This window comes from Corticium candelabrum, chromosome 6, assembly GCF_963422355.1.
Source record: "Corticium candelabrum chromosome 6, ooCorCand1.1, whole genome shotgun sequence".
NCBI lineage: Eukaryota > Metazoa > Porifera > Homoscleromorpha > Homosclerophorida > Plakinidae > Corticium > Corticium candelabrum.
The window spans coordinates 5,951,673-5,968,077 of NC_085090.1; the positions used below are offsets into that span (position 1 = coordinate 5,951,673).

Consider the following 16,405-nt stretch of genomic DNA (forward strand, 5'->3'; position numbering starts at 1 on the left):
GTAGGCGTTCCCTGTAGTACCCGTATTTGCCGCCATTTAGGGGGCAAGTTTCCGTCCTCGGCAGGTATCTCTCTTTGCGACGGCGGCTTGTACAACATTTCAAGGACGTTCAACTCTGTGTTAGATAGTACGGCGACAGTATACTAATTGCGAAAGATTTAAACCAAATTCTAGCGGTGAATTCGCGAGTTTGACGTGATTTCGTAGTCTGATGGTCGAGTGCGGTACAGCTAATTCTTAGAATAGAGATTATGGAACCGAAGTCTAAAAGCCTCTCCGTCGAATCGCAGAAGCGATACAAGAAGAAAGTTGTACTTGCGGGCCTAAAAACAGGTAGAACGGAGGCTCAACTGTGGACGGAGGAGCCAGAAGTCATTCCCGACATGAATTGGAGTGACATGATGTTCTAAATGATTGTATGCTGTTAGGTGTACTAGACCTTTCCTTAAGATGAACAAATCTCTCTCTACTGGAAGTGATCGTAGCACATAACCCATCCTTGCAGCTGGTACACAGTCAGGATTAGTTGAGTCATACACAAAGGATGGCTTTCCTAGAATTATTCAGAGTAGCATAGATTACTCTTTTAGTACAGAACATACTAGTAATGACAGCTCTACCAGACAGAAAGTGCTCAGAGCAAACACGCGAATGCTGCGACGGCTTCCAGTCCTTTCTGACTAGGCTGGAGATCCACGCTGCCCGTTGTCTGTTGCTCAAATGACGCGTTTCAGGTCCCTGACTGGTTGGTATAGCCGGTATAGACTAAAAACGTATGTTGCTGCCCTGAATTCTACGATCGTGGCAGACGAAAACAGAACAACTCGTAGCCATGCCAGTACGCTTGCCCCCTAAGATGGCGACTTCCGGGATATCACGTGATTGCGACGTCAAACGCACTATCTCTATAGTAATCGACCCTTGAGCAATCTTCTCGTCTTGTTCCCTTGCTATTCGTCGACACAAGCACACGGTACATAAAGCCAACATTCCTACCTATCTCATTGTACTAACGTTTTCTTTCTAGGTGGTTGGACGGAGCGTGTCAGACATCGACGGTCGGTTCTCCCGTTTCTAGAACACAGACTGGCGTCCTACTGTCAACAGTCTCTTTGTCTTCGTCGCCTATAACGACAGCACAGATGGAGGTGTCGCTAGAAGACGACAGGTGAGCAGTAGAGAAGGTTTTTGTTGGCCGTGTCCCAAGGGCCCCTCCCTAGTAACTTGCTACATTGTAGTAGGGTAAAGTCGCCTAGACGTGGACTCCCGTATAGTTGGACAGTTAAAGTGGAACGAATTGGTCATCAACCGCGACGCGATTTGTTGCAATAGCTAGCACTAGGTCGTACCTTGTCTGGACAGGACGCTCATCCAGCTAACGCCGTTTGTCGCACTCTTTCCCGTATGTTTAGACAGTAGCCGCGAAACCATAACAATCATGCAGTTTTACATATTCCACGCAAGCATCACCGTTGTACATTCGTTGCACAGCCTATACTTTGCTCTACTGTAGTACAAGTTGTACGGTATCCGTAGACGCCTCGCGTTGGTGAGTAACACGTCCAACGGAGTTTGCTGAGCGTCTACGGAAACGGAGAGTCCTAGCTAGACAATACGTATTTGTTGAAACCCTAGCTGTCGTGGAAGTAAACATGCAAACTTTCTTGTAGTTTAGATTACGTATATAGGCCTGGTATAGGTAGTCGTCGTTTTGTGATCGTGATCAAGACAGTTGAAATGTACAGTCTAGGTATGCACTCAGTTCTGTTGTAACGACAGTGGTATGGTATTTACTGACATAGAAATTGATATCAGCAAACATTGACTATCAACAGTGTTAGATGCAGCACAGTGTAGTAAAGGATTGATTGTAGTATGGGATGTGTGAATAGTTGACTGTAGGTGGCATTCAACTCCTGAAGGTGTTTCTTGGTTGTCAAGTACACACACTCCCTAGCTACAATACAAAAGGATGGGCCGACGAAACTTCATGAAGCATTTTCTTCGCCGTTTGGTCACTTGCACGAATCGTTCTTAGACTCATGTGTAGTTGCACATGGAAACGATTTTTGAGGTAGATCCTATCATGAAACGTTGTCATGGGGAGGAGAAATTTGAGTGTTGTGTGTACACATGATATATATATATATATATATATATATATATATATATATATATATATATATATATATATATATATATATATATATATATATATTATTGCAGATAACAAATACCCGTCCCCTGCCAAAGTTGGCAAATCCCAAAAGTCAAACTCAGTGTCAAATTGCAAACTAGTGCAAATCATACATGCGTTAAACTGAAATAAGCGAACTGAAAGCTGTTGCAGTAAGTTACTGACTGCCCTACTAAAACTTATTCTTCTCTTTGCTGTGGTCTTGGACGCGATAACCTTCAAAGTGGCAAGACTGGAAGACGTCTACAAACCAAAAGACTCCACTATTATTGGGTAGAAGTAATCTCCTGCCGCATTGACTTTGCTGTCGTGTCGATGGTCTTTCTCTTCTTCACCAGCCATTGCAGCGGCTCCAGCAGAAATGGCGGATTTAGCGACATACGCCGGCTGCATGGTGTTTCTTATCGAAACGTCGAAATAACCTGGTCGTCCATCAGCGAAATCTGGATGAAAGATATCTCCAGACTGGACCACGCTGGAAACGCTGTCTGGACCACAACGTTGTTCGAGCTGAGCGCCTTCGTTATCCACCAGTAATGCGTGATGTATGATGTGCCTCAGTGCATCGTGGCGTTTAGAACGTAAAGAACCGTGACCACATCCAAGAAGATGGTCACCAAAGCAATCAATTACACGCCCACAGGAACAACGTATTGATTGTGAAAGAGAAATAATCGGAATTCCAAGCCATATATATATATATATATATATATATATATATATACCAAAAGCTCGATGGACAGCCATCTAGGTCCATGCCTATTTCTGTTGTGCGACCCAGATTAATTAAAAGCCTTGCTACGCTCGGCAATTATGCAGATTTACGAGTAGTAGCTAAAATCGGGCAACTTGTAATCAAAGTGGACGGACCTGGAAAGTTGAGGAGCACCTTGTTAACAGGCAGGGCCGGTAGCTTGGCTCTTGAAATGGGGGCTAAGCACAAGTACAGGACACGCCCACTCTTACGGACACGCTCACCTTTATTGGCTTTTAATTGACTGATATTGTAGAATCAGGGGCATATCTAGAATGCAAAAAGGGTAGTGTATGTACTATATACAGGTATTTACAGCCCAAAAAATTTATGACCACGCCTACAACTGATGGGAGCTCTAGCCAGCTCTAGCCCATGCCATGCTAGGCCCCTGTTCTAAACCTCAACAGACACTCATGCAGAGAAAGAGACGCCATCTTTTGGAAATCTATTTGCAGCACAGAACTCAGATCTAACACAAGGACAGAACACAGGAGACAGACGACTGCTGCCATATCATGCAGGTGAAATCCTCACTGCAGATGGATTCATAGAAAAGTGAAAGTTAAAAACGTACATAAAGTGGCACAAAGCTACAACGTCAAGAAACTCGCCTCCCATCAGGAAGTCCAAGACATCGTTTGCAATGTGAGTAGCTGGTTCAACCTTTGCAGTGACAAGAATGACTCCTTTTGTAGCAGTTATGGTCAATCGTACTACCAAGATTCAAAGAAAGATATTATGAAGGATGGATAGGCTGTGCCATGCTCGATGAGATGCCAGAACCTACGTTTTTGGCATACATAGATAGTCAGCCAGCCACAGAGATTTGGGGCAAATAGAACCCCGTTAGTATACCGCTTCTTGCAAGTCATGTAACTTTATCAAAGTCCCGTTTCTTTAACTCGTAGCTTTCTATAATTACTGTAGAGCGTGTAACTTTTTTGTTTTCTTTTACATCAATTTTATCGGTACTGCTCAATTTGTGACCTAAATTTTAACTTGTTTCGCTAGCATTTTTGTCTTAAGATAATCTACAGTAGCACTAAATCCGCTTAGTTCGCTTGAAATTACATACTGGTGATTTGATGGCACTTAGGGGACGTGGTCGGAAACCACTCCAAATGATGTACCCGAGCTATACTCTTGTAGTCTCACCATAGTCAGCCCCTCCCCTTTGGATGGAATGAGAGTAACCAGGTTTTTTCGCTCTAGTGGTGCTTCCTTTTGTCAAAATGCATACCAGCTTGGTCAAATGTGCTTACGGAGAACTGGACTGAAAACAATGAAGATCTCTGAAATACTGCAATGTTGCCATCAGTCATTAGCCAAGGTCACGTGATTACTATAATGACCACTTAGCTCACTGTTTATCAGGGAGCAGCAACAGACAATATCAAAGTAACTGTACCAGACCCTCTTCCCGCTAACGGAAGTCAAAGGGGGAGGGGCTGGCTAGACGAAACTAAATCACTTGTAGTAGTAATCATGAGCATATTCCAACTTTCTTCTAATTCTTTCTAAAAATGTGTTCTATTTTGATCAAACTGCATGTGATTACTTCTACGTTGTGTTATGACTTCATTTTAGGGAATCAGAATGTCATGCATGCATTTGTGTATATGCACTAATTTTGTTTGTGTATGACACCGATTTACTCAAGATTACAACCAAGTGTAGAAAGATTAGTTGGAAGGAGCTCGATACAATAACCAGAGTCTGCTAAGATATCATTTGCTATTGATGTTGATATTAATGCATGTCATTGTGTGTGTGTATGTGTGTGTGTGTGTGTGTGTGTGTGTGTGTGTGTGTGTGTGTGTGTGTGTCGGATGTTCTATGGCGACACCTAGAGTACGTTGTGCTCTATGGTTGCTTGCTGTTGCCCAGTCTCCTCTGGCATTTACCATCTCTTAAATGCCCAAAAGCAATTGATTTACTGCTGAGTCAGAGGAGCAAGGCACATACGAGGCATAACAGAAGAGGATTAGTTTAAATGTGGGCCCAGGACATTGACTCGATGGTGTCACTCTTTTCAACCCTCTTCTGTCAAACTACGGTGGTTTTGCAAGCTCCTCAGTTGTTTAATTAAAGAAGTCTGCATAGAGAGTGAAAGACACGATGTCAGGAGTTTACGTTGAAAGGCCAGGATACGTTAGGGTTTTTGAGATCAGACAGCTGGGAAAAGAAGAAAGCTGCTGTGATGACTACAGAAGTATGGAGGTTGTTTGCAAGGAAGAATGTTGTTATATTTTGACATCGAGGTCTACAGAGGCGTGGGTATGGTTGCCAGCACCGGAAGTTTTCTGAGGAAGAAGTACTGTACTCGTAAACTCTGAGATTGTTTTGGCCCCTTATGTTGTGTGACGTGACCGTTAATAACCTACAGTGACGCAGTAGTAGTAGTAGTAGTGTGTGTGTGTGTGTGTGTGTGTGTGTGTGTGTGTGTGTGTGTGTGTGTGTGTGTGTGTGTGTGTGTGTGTCTGTGTCTGTGTGTGTGTGTCAGTGTCTGTGTCTGTGTCTGTGTCTGTGTCAGTGTCAGTGTGTAGGTTCGTGCCGTCATGCGCGCGCGCGCGCGTGTGTGTGTGTGTTTCTGTGTGTTTGTGTGTGTTTTTGTGTGTCTGAGTGTCTGTCTGTGTGTTTGTTCATGTATCTGTATCTATGTGTTTGTGTACATGTGTGAATATATGGTATACTCGATGTATAATCTTCTAGATGATCACAGCATTCCAAATGAGAGATGTCCTCATTTAGAACAGTATATTGAACAGCTTCTCCACACACTCTTCTCTATCCACCATCTTCAGGGTTTCGTTGAATCTTTTCAATAACCACTTGCTCATCATAGATTGTGAAACATGACAAACGAATACAGTCAACGTTTAGAAAAGCGAGAAGACAAGCCACGCAAGTGCGTTATTGAGCATGTCAAAGAGCGGGAGGAAGCATAACAAGCGGAAAGCGAAACAATACAGACAGGCAATGAAGGAAAAACGAAGCGGTCTCTGTGATGATGAACAGGTGAGACGCGTGGTGTGTGTGTGTGTGAGTGTGTGTGTGTGTGTGTGTGTGTGTGTGTGTGTGTGTGTGTGTGCGTGCGTGTGCATGTGTGTGTTTGTGTGGTGCAACAGCTTGGTTGGTTAGAGAGTAAATTTGGAGAATGAAAACATTTGGACCTTGCAGGGTTGCAGGTTCAAGTCACAGTGATGGCAAGCTACGGCATAATTTCCTTAAGCAAGAAACTTACACACAATTGCTTCTCTCGACTCTGGAGTATAAATGAGTACCTGGTCATTGACTGGGGTGGACATGACCGCTGGCTTGGCCCTAACATCATGCGCACACGGGTAAGTGTATGCCTTGGTGTCCAGTCCCAAAGCTGCGCCATAGTTAATGCCCCTGGATGACTCTGGCCGAGCTCCAGGTGGATTGTAGCGCTGGCCTTAAGCCTCCAGGTAGCACATGGAGGCCCTGTATCTAGAGGCAGGGGGAGCTATCTCCGTAACTAACCTGAAGGTTGACGCCATTCACGAATGACGTGGAGGGCTTGACATTTGTCCATTTGTGTGTGTGTGTGTGTGTGTGTGTGTGTGTGTGTGTGTGTGTGTGTGTGTGTGTGTGTGTGTGTGTGTGTGTGTGTGTGTGTGTGTGTGTGTGTGTGTGTAGCCTTGACGCTAAGTCATGATTCACAATATGCGACACGTAGCATAGCTGACCGTCGCGTCGCGTCGCATCACCTGATGTCAAAGTATGCCACTATTTGTGAATTGACCACGCGTTGGAACGCCACACGACGCGACGCAACGCAATGATCAGCTGCGCGCTCATATTGTGAATGTCACGTTTCAATGCGTGGTCAATTCACAATACATGGCGCGTTCTTCGGTCACATTTGGCGATCAGTTTAGCGATCACTGCCACGCGTTGCATCTTGTGAATCAGCCTTAACGCGTGTGATTAGATGTAGGGTTCACATTACTGAAAAAATGCTGCCATCGTGTAAGGCGAAGAGTGGCCACAATATGTCACACAAACTAGTTTGTCACGTGATAGATTTTTCATGTTGCCATTGGTTCTTCAAACATTATGTATTAAATTAAAATTTGTGTGTCTGTGTTTGATATTCAATGTGTAGCCTTTCTAGATGATCACAACATTCCAAAGGAGAGACGTCGTCATTTAGAGCAATACATCTAACAACAGAGTCTTCGCACACACTCTACTCTCCACCATCCTCAGGCTTTCGTTGAATCATTTCAACAACCACAAGCTCATCATAGATCGTGGAATGTGAGAAACGAATGCAGTCGAAGTCTAGAAATGTGAGAATATGAGCCACCCAAGTGCTACTACAAATGGTTATTGAGCATCTCAAAGAGTGGGAGGAAGGACAACAAGAGATAGCGAAACAGTAAAGACAGGCAATGAAGGAGAAACAAAGCAGTCTGTTCCATGATGTACAAGTGAGACGCGCGCGCGCGCGCGCGCGCGCGCGTGTGTGTGTGTGTGTGTGTGTGTGTGTTTGTAGCCTCGACGCTACACCATCTTTGCCTTCGTAGTGGTGTAACGCACCTGATTAGATGTAGGGTTCGCATGACCGAAAAAGAAGTTGTCACTGTATAAGGCGAAGACTGGCCTCAATATGTCACGTGACAAACTAGACTGACAGCTTTCTTTATGTTGCCATTGGTTGTTCAAAAATTCAATTAAACTTGTGTGTGTCTCTGTGTCTGTGTCTGTGTCTGTGTACATGTGTGCATGTGCGTTATACTCAACGTGTAATGTTCTAGATGATTACAGCGTTTCAAATGAGTGACAGCCTCATTTCCCATACTCTCTTCTATCTACCATCCTCACACTTTTGTTGAATTGTTTCAATGACCACAAGCACATCATAGATCATGGAATGCGACAAACGAATGCAGTCAACATCTAGAAAAGTGACAAGACGAGCCACCCAAGTGCTACTACAAACAGTTATTGAGCATTTTGAAGAGTGCGAGGAAGCACAACAAGCAGTAACCGAAACAATGCAGACATGTGATGAAAGTGGTTTCTTCGATAATAAACAGGTGAGACATCTGAGTGTGTGTGTGTGTGTGTGTGTGTGTGTGTGTGTGTGTGTGTGTGTGTGTGTATGTGTGTGTGCACGCACGCGCGTGCATGTGTTGTGTGTGTGTGTGTGTGTGTGTGTGTGTGTGTGTGTGTGTGTGTGTGTGTATGTGCACGCGCACGCACTCGTGTATGTGTATGTGTGCTGGCGCAAGCGTCAGTGTTTAGGTTATCACGATATATTAACGTTTGACGAGACTTCGAGAGCTCAGTTGGTATGCAAGTGCAACACCCCATATATTGTGCCAAGTGTGTATGGGGATCTAAGGGTCTCTCACATGTTCCACACGTGAACATCATGAAGTACGTGCAAACAAGCCTTGTTCATGGTCTGTTCACCGGACGGCTTCCCTGAATCAATGCCAGCTTCATGTTCTCAGATCTCATTGCAAAAGCATGTGTGACATCGCTTGTCTGGCAGTACTTAGAGTTGGAGAGCAACAAAGACGGCAAGCCCAAAATGACAGACACAGCGATATGTTGCACCTGCCATGTGCCATAGGAAAGTCTCTTGGAAGAGCAGCAATATGAGAGTAACATGATAGACCATTTACGCCAGTCATTTGTGCCACTAGTGCAGCTACAGATTAGCTTTCCAGCACATGAGGGGACACTGTCAGTCTTAGACATAACTGGCTGAAACGAGATATGGTAAACATGTTAGTGTTTTTGTCCATTAACCTCCATCTTCACTGTAGCCAGTGGGTAGGAGTTACGTATGTGAGATGATGAGCATCTTTGCAAGATTAATAGAGTTATTGTGAGGAAACTGAGTTGCAAGTTTGGTGTTGCAAATAGGCAATATATTGTGATATCATTAACTCTCTGACAAAAAGTATCGTGGGTGTAGTTTTATGATGTCTCTCAACACTCGTCTGAATTATGACTTTGACATTGTGTTTCTGTTTTGTGTTGAAACGTTGTCTCTGTTGCTGTTTGGGATTGTGATTAGCGTCTGTGTGCCTGTCCGGAGTTTGTCTGTTAGTTTATCAGTTTGTCTCTATTGCGATCAATTGCTTGATTCGCTTTTCGCCTATATGCTTACCGGTCTGATTGCTTGTTGTCTATTTGCCTTTCTTGTGTTGTCTATCTGTATATTCATGCGTCTGTTGGTTGTTCTATCTTGTGACTGTGCTTGTTTCTGCATTTTTGGTATGTCTTAGCTGTCATACCTTCAATGACTGTGTTCAACAAGATGGGTTGACCATCGAATATTTTGTTCTTAGAAATTTCCAACAATCTCAACATCATAGTCGTCATCTCGATGTTTGCTCAAAACTCCTAATCTCTAGAAATGACCGAATTTCTATTTCAAGTAGCAGTACCAATGGTATTCCTTACAACAGGAAAGTGAGAATGACATCTGTCCATCTGTGTTTGTCTGTACAAAGGCGTTTAAGGTAAACATCCAGTCACCATCCGGGAAAGTAATTCAATCTTCTAATTCTGTCAGCATGACACAAATTATTACTTTGCGCATCCTCAACAGGTAAGTGTGTTGATTCTTCTACTGGTATCCGGTCAGTCATGTAGTCTCGCGTGTCTATAGCAGCAGTTAATAAACGCAGCCATGGGAACGTTGATGTCGACAGGCTTTGATTTCATGCAGGCATGATTGACGCGTACTGTGTCACAATGGAGACTGAGTGTGAACGTGCTTGATGGATACAAACATACTTGATGCTGCTTGCTATTTGACATCCAAACTGATCACACAGTCCAGAGTGAGTGATATCTGATGGAAGGTCTCGGATCTAGTCTTTAGTAAACCGTTTAAGAAACCAAATATTGTCTTTAGGTAACAGATTTCTGGCTACGCTACACACGGTGACATCAAAGGCTGTTCACCAAACTCATTTTAGCTCGGAAGTATGACACAGCAGAAAGGGTCTGTCTATGCAAGACTATCGGTAATGCAAGTATGAAACTCTTTGTTCGGTTGTAACGGTGGCTGTGGCATGCATTTCTATTAGTCACAGATTGTAATTTGTGCTTTACTGCCTGTCTCTTAATTAATATTTATTAGCCGTAGGTGCATGCGCTTGTGGTAGCCTCATACCCAGGTCTTGCGTACTCGAAGAAGAGGGTCTTGTACATGATGTATTTGCATGCGCACATAATACCTCGAAATCATGCTTTGCGTGCACACATGCGGAACCGATGTTGTTTAGAATGTTGAGCTCATAGTATAGTGCACAATGATAGGGAAACAGCTTCCATGACTCAGTGGCTTTACACATGTTCCAAGACATAGGAGCCAGTGTGAGGTTAGCTAGAGGGCTACTCTTCTTGTTCAAGGCACTAAAAGGGGTGATGCGTCTGCTGTGATGTTGGTTGTCCGCATTTTATGACTGAGATACCAGTTCCGCTGTCATGTGCTTGCACCCTCAATTCTGCTGCAGCTTTAATGCATACTGAGCACAGCGTTGGCAGATCTCCATGGAAGACCGTCTGTTGTACAGATAGAAATTTCCAAAATATAATGCAACTTGCTACAGTCCTTTTTGGTAAGCAGACATTGTAAACAGCCTGACTGCAGTAGGAGTAGACATCGAGGCACGACAAACTCGACATTCTAAACAGCTGCCACAAATTGAAGGTAGCAAATCGTCTAGTTGGATTACTTGACCTTTGGTCTAGATCTAGTGGCATGATCCAGTACTGATGCACGGATGCACGCAACATTATCAGCTCGAGATTCTAAACAACGTCGGTTCCGCATATACACATACATTACCCTGATTTTGATGTAATTTATGCAGGCATGTGAAGACAACTTGTACCAGATCCTCTTCTTGGGACTGCGTTTTGCACGTGATGAGAGGGGAGAGTGCAGAAAGCAGTCTTGAATACAGAAGCTAGCGCTAGGGTTACAGTAATAGTTTTACCGGAAATGATGATTGACTTGACGGAAACGACCGTGTAAGTAACTCAGGAATGCATAGCATGCGCTCATTGTTATCCCTGGTGTGATCTGAACATATCGTGTTGCAGCTTGCAGTAGGCGGAGTCATGCAGGACTTTCCTGATTACTGACTTTCGAATAACATAGCGAACAGAGATTAGGCAAACCTGCGACAAAACGACATAAGTCAGTCAGTTGGTCAGATTTCCTGGCCAAGAAACTGATTTACTTCCATTTGATCATGTGACAGTCTGTCCTTTCTCCGCCAGCGGTAGAAACATGTGCTTGCATTCTTGTGTTTAACGATCTACACATAATGTTGTCTCTCATTTTGCATTCACCTAAACGAGGTGCTAGGGTATACATGTATGTTTATGTAAACAATTTTAACATAAAGAATTGTTTAACAGTTAATAAAATTAGTAATTATTAATTGTTAATTATTTAAATTGTTGATAATTATTAAATAATTGAGTCACTTGTAGTGTTGGAGCGGTGGTACTTCCTTCAATTTAGGTATCCAAGACGCGTGTGTGTGCTTGCCAATACTGTGTGTATGCAACAGCTGTCAGTGTAGTTGGTCTTCATGAGCCACGCCTAGTGTTTAGCACTTTAGTGCTTTTTCATTATTTTATAGCAATAGTTGACAATGAGACGGTGGATTTCATACCGTGTGGATGGATCTCCTGTGACTGAACAAGGTGAGATTGGCGAATTTCCACCAGCAGTTTCTTAGTAATGTGAGTAAGAAGGGTGGCTGTTAGTTTGTACTGCTAGTCGATCATCTTGGTTGTTTTGTGACTGTTGTCGTGTTTGGGGGTCAATTTGTTGCAGATTATTGGGTAGATGACACTAGTAGCTTGGCAGCTGTTGTCTATTACTTGCGTTCAAATTCTATTTTGCTACAGTGCCACTGTGGAAATGGAAGCGTCATAGTTTAGTCTAGCGAACGGTAGAGGTTACGCTGTTGGTCACATGATTGTGCAGAAGTACATCCCTCTATAATGACTGTATTGTCGACGATTTGGAATGTGTAGAATGAGACGGTCACGTCGAGACATGTTAGAATGTGACAAGTAAGCAAACTGGCAGTCTGCTCTGCATGTAGTTAGGAAACAGACTTCTAACGTGTAAATTGTCGTAATTGTGCATTTCACTCGACTTGACATTTACATGTGGACTAATTAATAATAGTGCTTGACCGTCTTACATCGCGAAAGTCTTTCATTGCAAGCAATACCGCTAACAAACATACACGGTAGTCTTGCGTACCCAACATCTCCCAGTTTCGACTTCCGGACGGGGATGTCTGATTTCACTGAGTTCGACCGGTGACTTCGCGTCGACGGTCACGGGTGAGCGTATCAGCTGCACTTGACTCCTTACCTTCACTCGTTGAGATGTTCCTGCACGACACCACACCTGCCTGGTCGGAAAGTGTAGCCGTGGCGCAAGGGTCGAGACCCCGTGTCTCTGTGAATGCGCCACTTGCTTGTGGTTCTGTGTTTTAGTAAATGGGTATTTTAGGCGTGGATTCCGACCCAAACGAGGTTTGTTTGAGCAAACCTTCTGTCCCTGGACCAGTAACGCTCTTCCAACTGCCCACACTGCCTGGAAGCCGACAACCCTGCCTTATCGTGTGCTTTGGAGCCAGAGCCATCTCCGCTGCAGCAGCTGCTCCCCTCTTCAAGCTAACCAGCGGTCGATGTAGTGCGTACGCTCAGCACAATTGGTCTATGAGAGGCTCTGCCGGTCACAGAACTGTCTGCCGTAACTAAAATTTCCTCTTGCGTACTGTCATGTGTGCATGCGATGTCGACGCTCTCACAAGCTGCCAGAGTGCCGGAACCATCTTCAAGCTCATCCGCTCCCAACAGCCTGCAGAGTTGTGGCCGGTAGCAGGATGCAACTTCAATGGGGAGAGCAGCTCGGCAGCAGTTGGTCAGCCAGGCCCTCCGCGCGGTACCGGACTTTGTTTATGGGGTAGCGTACTATCGCATGTGCATTCTGTCATGTGGATGTTTTTTGGTTATATATATATATATATATATATATATATATATATATATATATATATCAGTCTACGCTCACAGGTATGCCACACTTGTCAGCCCTGGATTGCAACCAGCGTGGCAGTCAGTACCACTGTTTGCCTGACCTCTTGGCTATCGACAGCTGTCGTCCTTTTGGTCGTGTACCGCTGCCAGACTCGCTCTTGCATCTCACCACTAGAGGTAGTGCATGGCGTCTGGAGCTCACGACTCACGCGGACCGGTCTTTTGCTAACTACATACTGGATGGCCTAACAGACGGTTTCAGGATCGGCTTCGCTTACTGCTATGCCAGGTGCAAATTAGCAAAACGAAACATGCAATCGGCTACTACAAACTCGTCGGTCGTCGGCAGCTACCTCAGAGCTGAGGTTGCAGCATCCCGTGTGTTCGGTCCAGTGGATCTTGGCGTGTCAACAGTTTAGGTAAGCTCGATCGGTTTGGTACTTAAGAATCACCAACCCGGTGGCTGGCGCCTAATCTTTGATCTCTCTTCACCTCGTCTAGCTAGTGTCAACGAAGGAATCGCTACGAACCTATGCTCTCTGTCCTATGTTAGTGTCGATGAGGCAGCGCGTGTCTTTTACAGCTGGAACCTAGAGCACTGATAGCTAAGCTTGAAACTGAGTGCCTACCCCCAAATCACGGTACACCCAGATGACCGCCACTTGTTGGGCGTGCTCCAGCTCGACCGTGCTCTCCCCTTCTGTCTTCGGTCGGCACCCTAGGTATTCTCGGCCGTGGCAGACGCTCTTTGGATCATGCATGTATTGCAGAAGGATCTCCTCCGGTATTCACTACCTGGACGATTTCCTTTTTTGGTGGGGCGAACTCCATCGATTGCGCCGAGAACGTGGCTACAGCGCTTTGCATGTGCAACTGCGTCGGGTTCCAGTAGCCGCAAAAATGCTGGAGGGTCCGTCATCATGCCTTGAGGTCTGGGGCTGCAGCTAATTCGGATGCCGGTACGATCTGCCTGCTGCAAGCAAAGCTACAACAAACCTGTCGAATGGTTACCGATTGGTTTGTTCTTCGCTCTTGCACCAAGAGAGAGCTGCTGTCGTTGGCTGGAACCCTGCAGCACGCGGCGTTGGTAGTCAAGTCCGGCAGATGTTTCCTTCGCCGCCTTATCGACTGATCTTGCCGCGTCAAGCGCCTATACTACTGAGTTTGGCTGAATGCGGACTCGCGAGATCAACTGTGGTGGGATGACTTCTTAGTTCTGTGGAATGGCTCGTGCTCTCTTCGCACTCTTGTCTCACAGCCCCAACGCTGCGAATGGGTTCGGACGCCTCAGGTCTATGGGGTTGTGGGGCTGTCTGGCGCTATCACTGGCTGCAATGGGAAATGGTCTATAGCGTGGCGCGACTGCACTATCGCAGCAAAGGAGTGCGTGCCGGTTTCTTCTCGCTAGCGTCGCTTGCGGTCGTCAGTGACTCTGCGAGTGCATTCAGTTCCCATGCGGCAATACCAAAGTTGTGTTCGCCTTGCGTAACTACTCCTGCCACGACAAGCTGGTGATGCACTTGCTGAGGCTTCTCACGTTTGTTGCAGTCCGTTTTTTATTCACTTAGCAAGCCATCCATATTCAGGGGAAATCCAGTCATGTCGCGGATGCACTGTCTCGTAACAACCATTAACGGCCCGCTTTTTTCACCAACCACTACGTTCAGCACCGGATCAAGTCTCGGTGCAATCCCTAGCGCTCCTGCAACCGTCGGACGTCGACTGGAGCTCACTCAGCTGGAGTCGGGGCTAGTCAACTCTTGTCGTCCGGCTTAGCTCCGGCGATTCTGAATTCGTACGCTACCGGTCAATCTCGGTACCGCCGTTTCTGCTAAAGACTCTCAATTCTTCCACGGCCTACGTCCGAACGTATTCTGTGTCTTTTCGCGCAGCTCTCAAGGAACAGGAGCTTACGCACAAGACCATCAAATGCTACTTATCTGACGTACGTCACCTACATATTCAATATGGCCATGTAGACTCGTTTGCGTCTGCTCTACCCCAACTAACATATGTTCTGCGTTGTGTGGGGCGCACGAAGGGTGAGAGCCACGCCCTTCAACGCCTTTCCATCACACTGATGGAGTTGACTGCGATCAAGGCCGTCTGGTCTCAGCAGCCTTGTAGCTACGATACGGTTATGGTCTGAGCAGTCTGCTGCACGGGTTTCTTCGGTCTTCTGAGGGCGGTCGAATTCAACGTGTCATTATTGTCGGTCTTCGACCCTGCACCTCACCTCACACCTCAAGATATTACGACCGACTCTCACGAGAACCCAAAACTTGTGCGTCTGTACCTCAAGCAGTCAAAGACAGATTCCTTCCGCTGCAATGCCGATGTCTATCTTGCACGGAGCGCCAATGACATCTGCCCGGTGTCGTCGCTCTTGGCATACATGACTGTCAGGGCACTCGTTCGGGGCCGCTGTTCATCTTAAGCGACGGTTGTTCTCTATCCCGTGTCAGACTGGTGCAAGAGGTACAGCGGGCGTTGTCGTCAGCAGGTGTTAGATTGCTCGGAGTTTACCTGCCACAGCTTCGGAATCGGTGCCGCCTCTACTGCGAAGGCTCGTGGCACAGACGACTCTACCATGAAAGATTTGAAACGGTGGAAAAGCAAGACGTTTGAGGCGTATATAGAGTTGTCTGCCATGCATCTTGCACGCTGGTCGAAACAATTAGCCTTCTAGTGTGCGTCATCACCACTGTGTACTTATAATTCATCCAATGTAGAGAACACAAGCAGCTTGACGTAAGGGTGTAGGATCTTCGTGCAGACACTATCCGGACGGTCGCTGGACACCCTTTTCCGTGATGTTTCCTGAGGGCTCGCTCGTCTTCGCTAGCTGCTGCCTGTTCGGTGGGACAGTCACCCAACCGTTCGTAATCGGCAGACTTGGCGTGCAGTCTCAAGTTTGGTTACAGTACATGGACCGAAGGTTTGCTTATAGAACAAACCTTGTTTGGGCCGGGATCCCGCTTTAAAAGTACGCGTTCCCTAAAACACAAAACCAGAAGCAAGTGGCACAAGCGCAGAGGCCCGGGTTCTTGTCCCTCTCACCACGGCTATTTAGATATTCGAGATGCTTGTGTGTGCTTGCCAGTACTTTATTTGTGCAGTATTTCTCAGTGCTGTCGCTCTGCATGGGCCACGCCTAGGATTTACCACTTTAATGCTTCTTCAATATTTTATAGCAACAGTTGAGGAAGAGACTGCGGATTTCATACAGTGTGGATGAATCTCCTGTGACTGAACAAGGTTACATTTGTCGAATTGTCACCAGCAGTTTTTCAGTAATGTGAGTAAGGGTGACTGTTAGTTTGTACTGATTTTCGAACATCTTGCTTACTGTGTGACTGTTGTTGTAGTGTTTTGGGGGC

General features: G+C 45.7%; 1 long non-coding RNA gene across 1 annotated transcript; it reads left to right on the forward strand.

Moving 5' to 3' along the window:
- Positions 1-9,888: 9,888 nt before the first annotated feature.
- LOC134180679 (uncharacterized) lies at positions 9,889-16,405 on the forward strand. Its single transcript, XR_009970032.1, has 3 exons — positions 9,889-9,973; positions 11,606-11,669; positions 16,220-16,405. It is a non-coding gene; the product is annotated as an uncharacterized LOC134180679 (long non-coding RNA).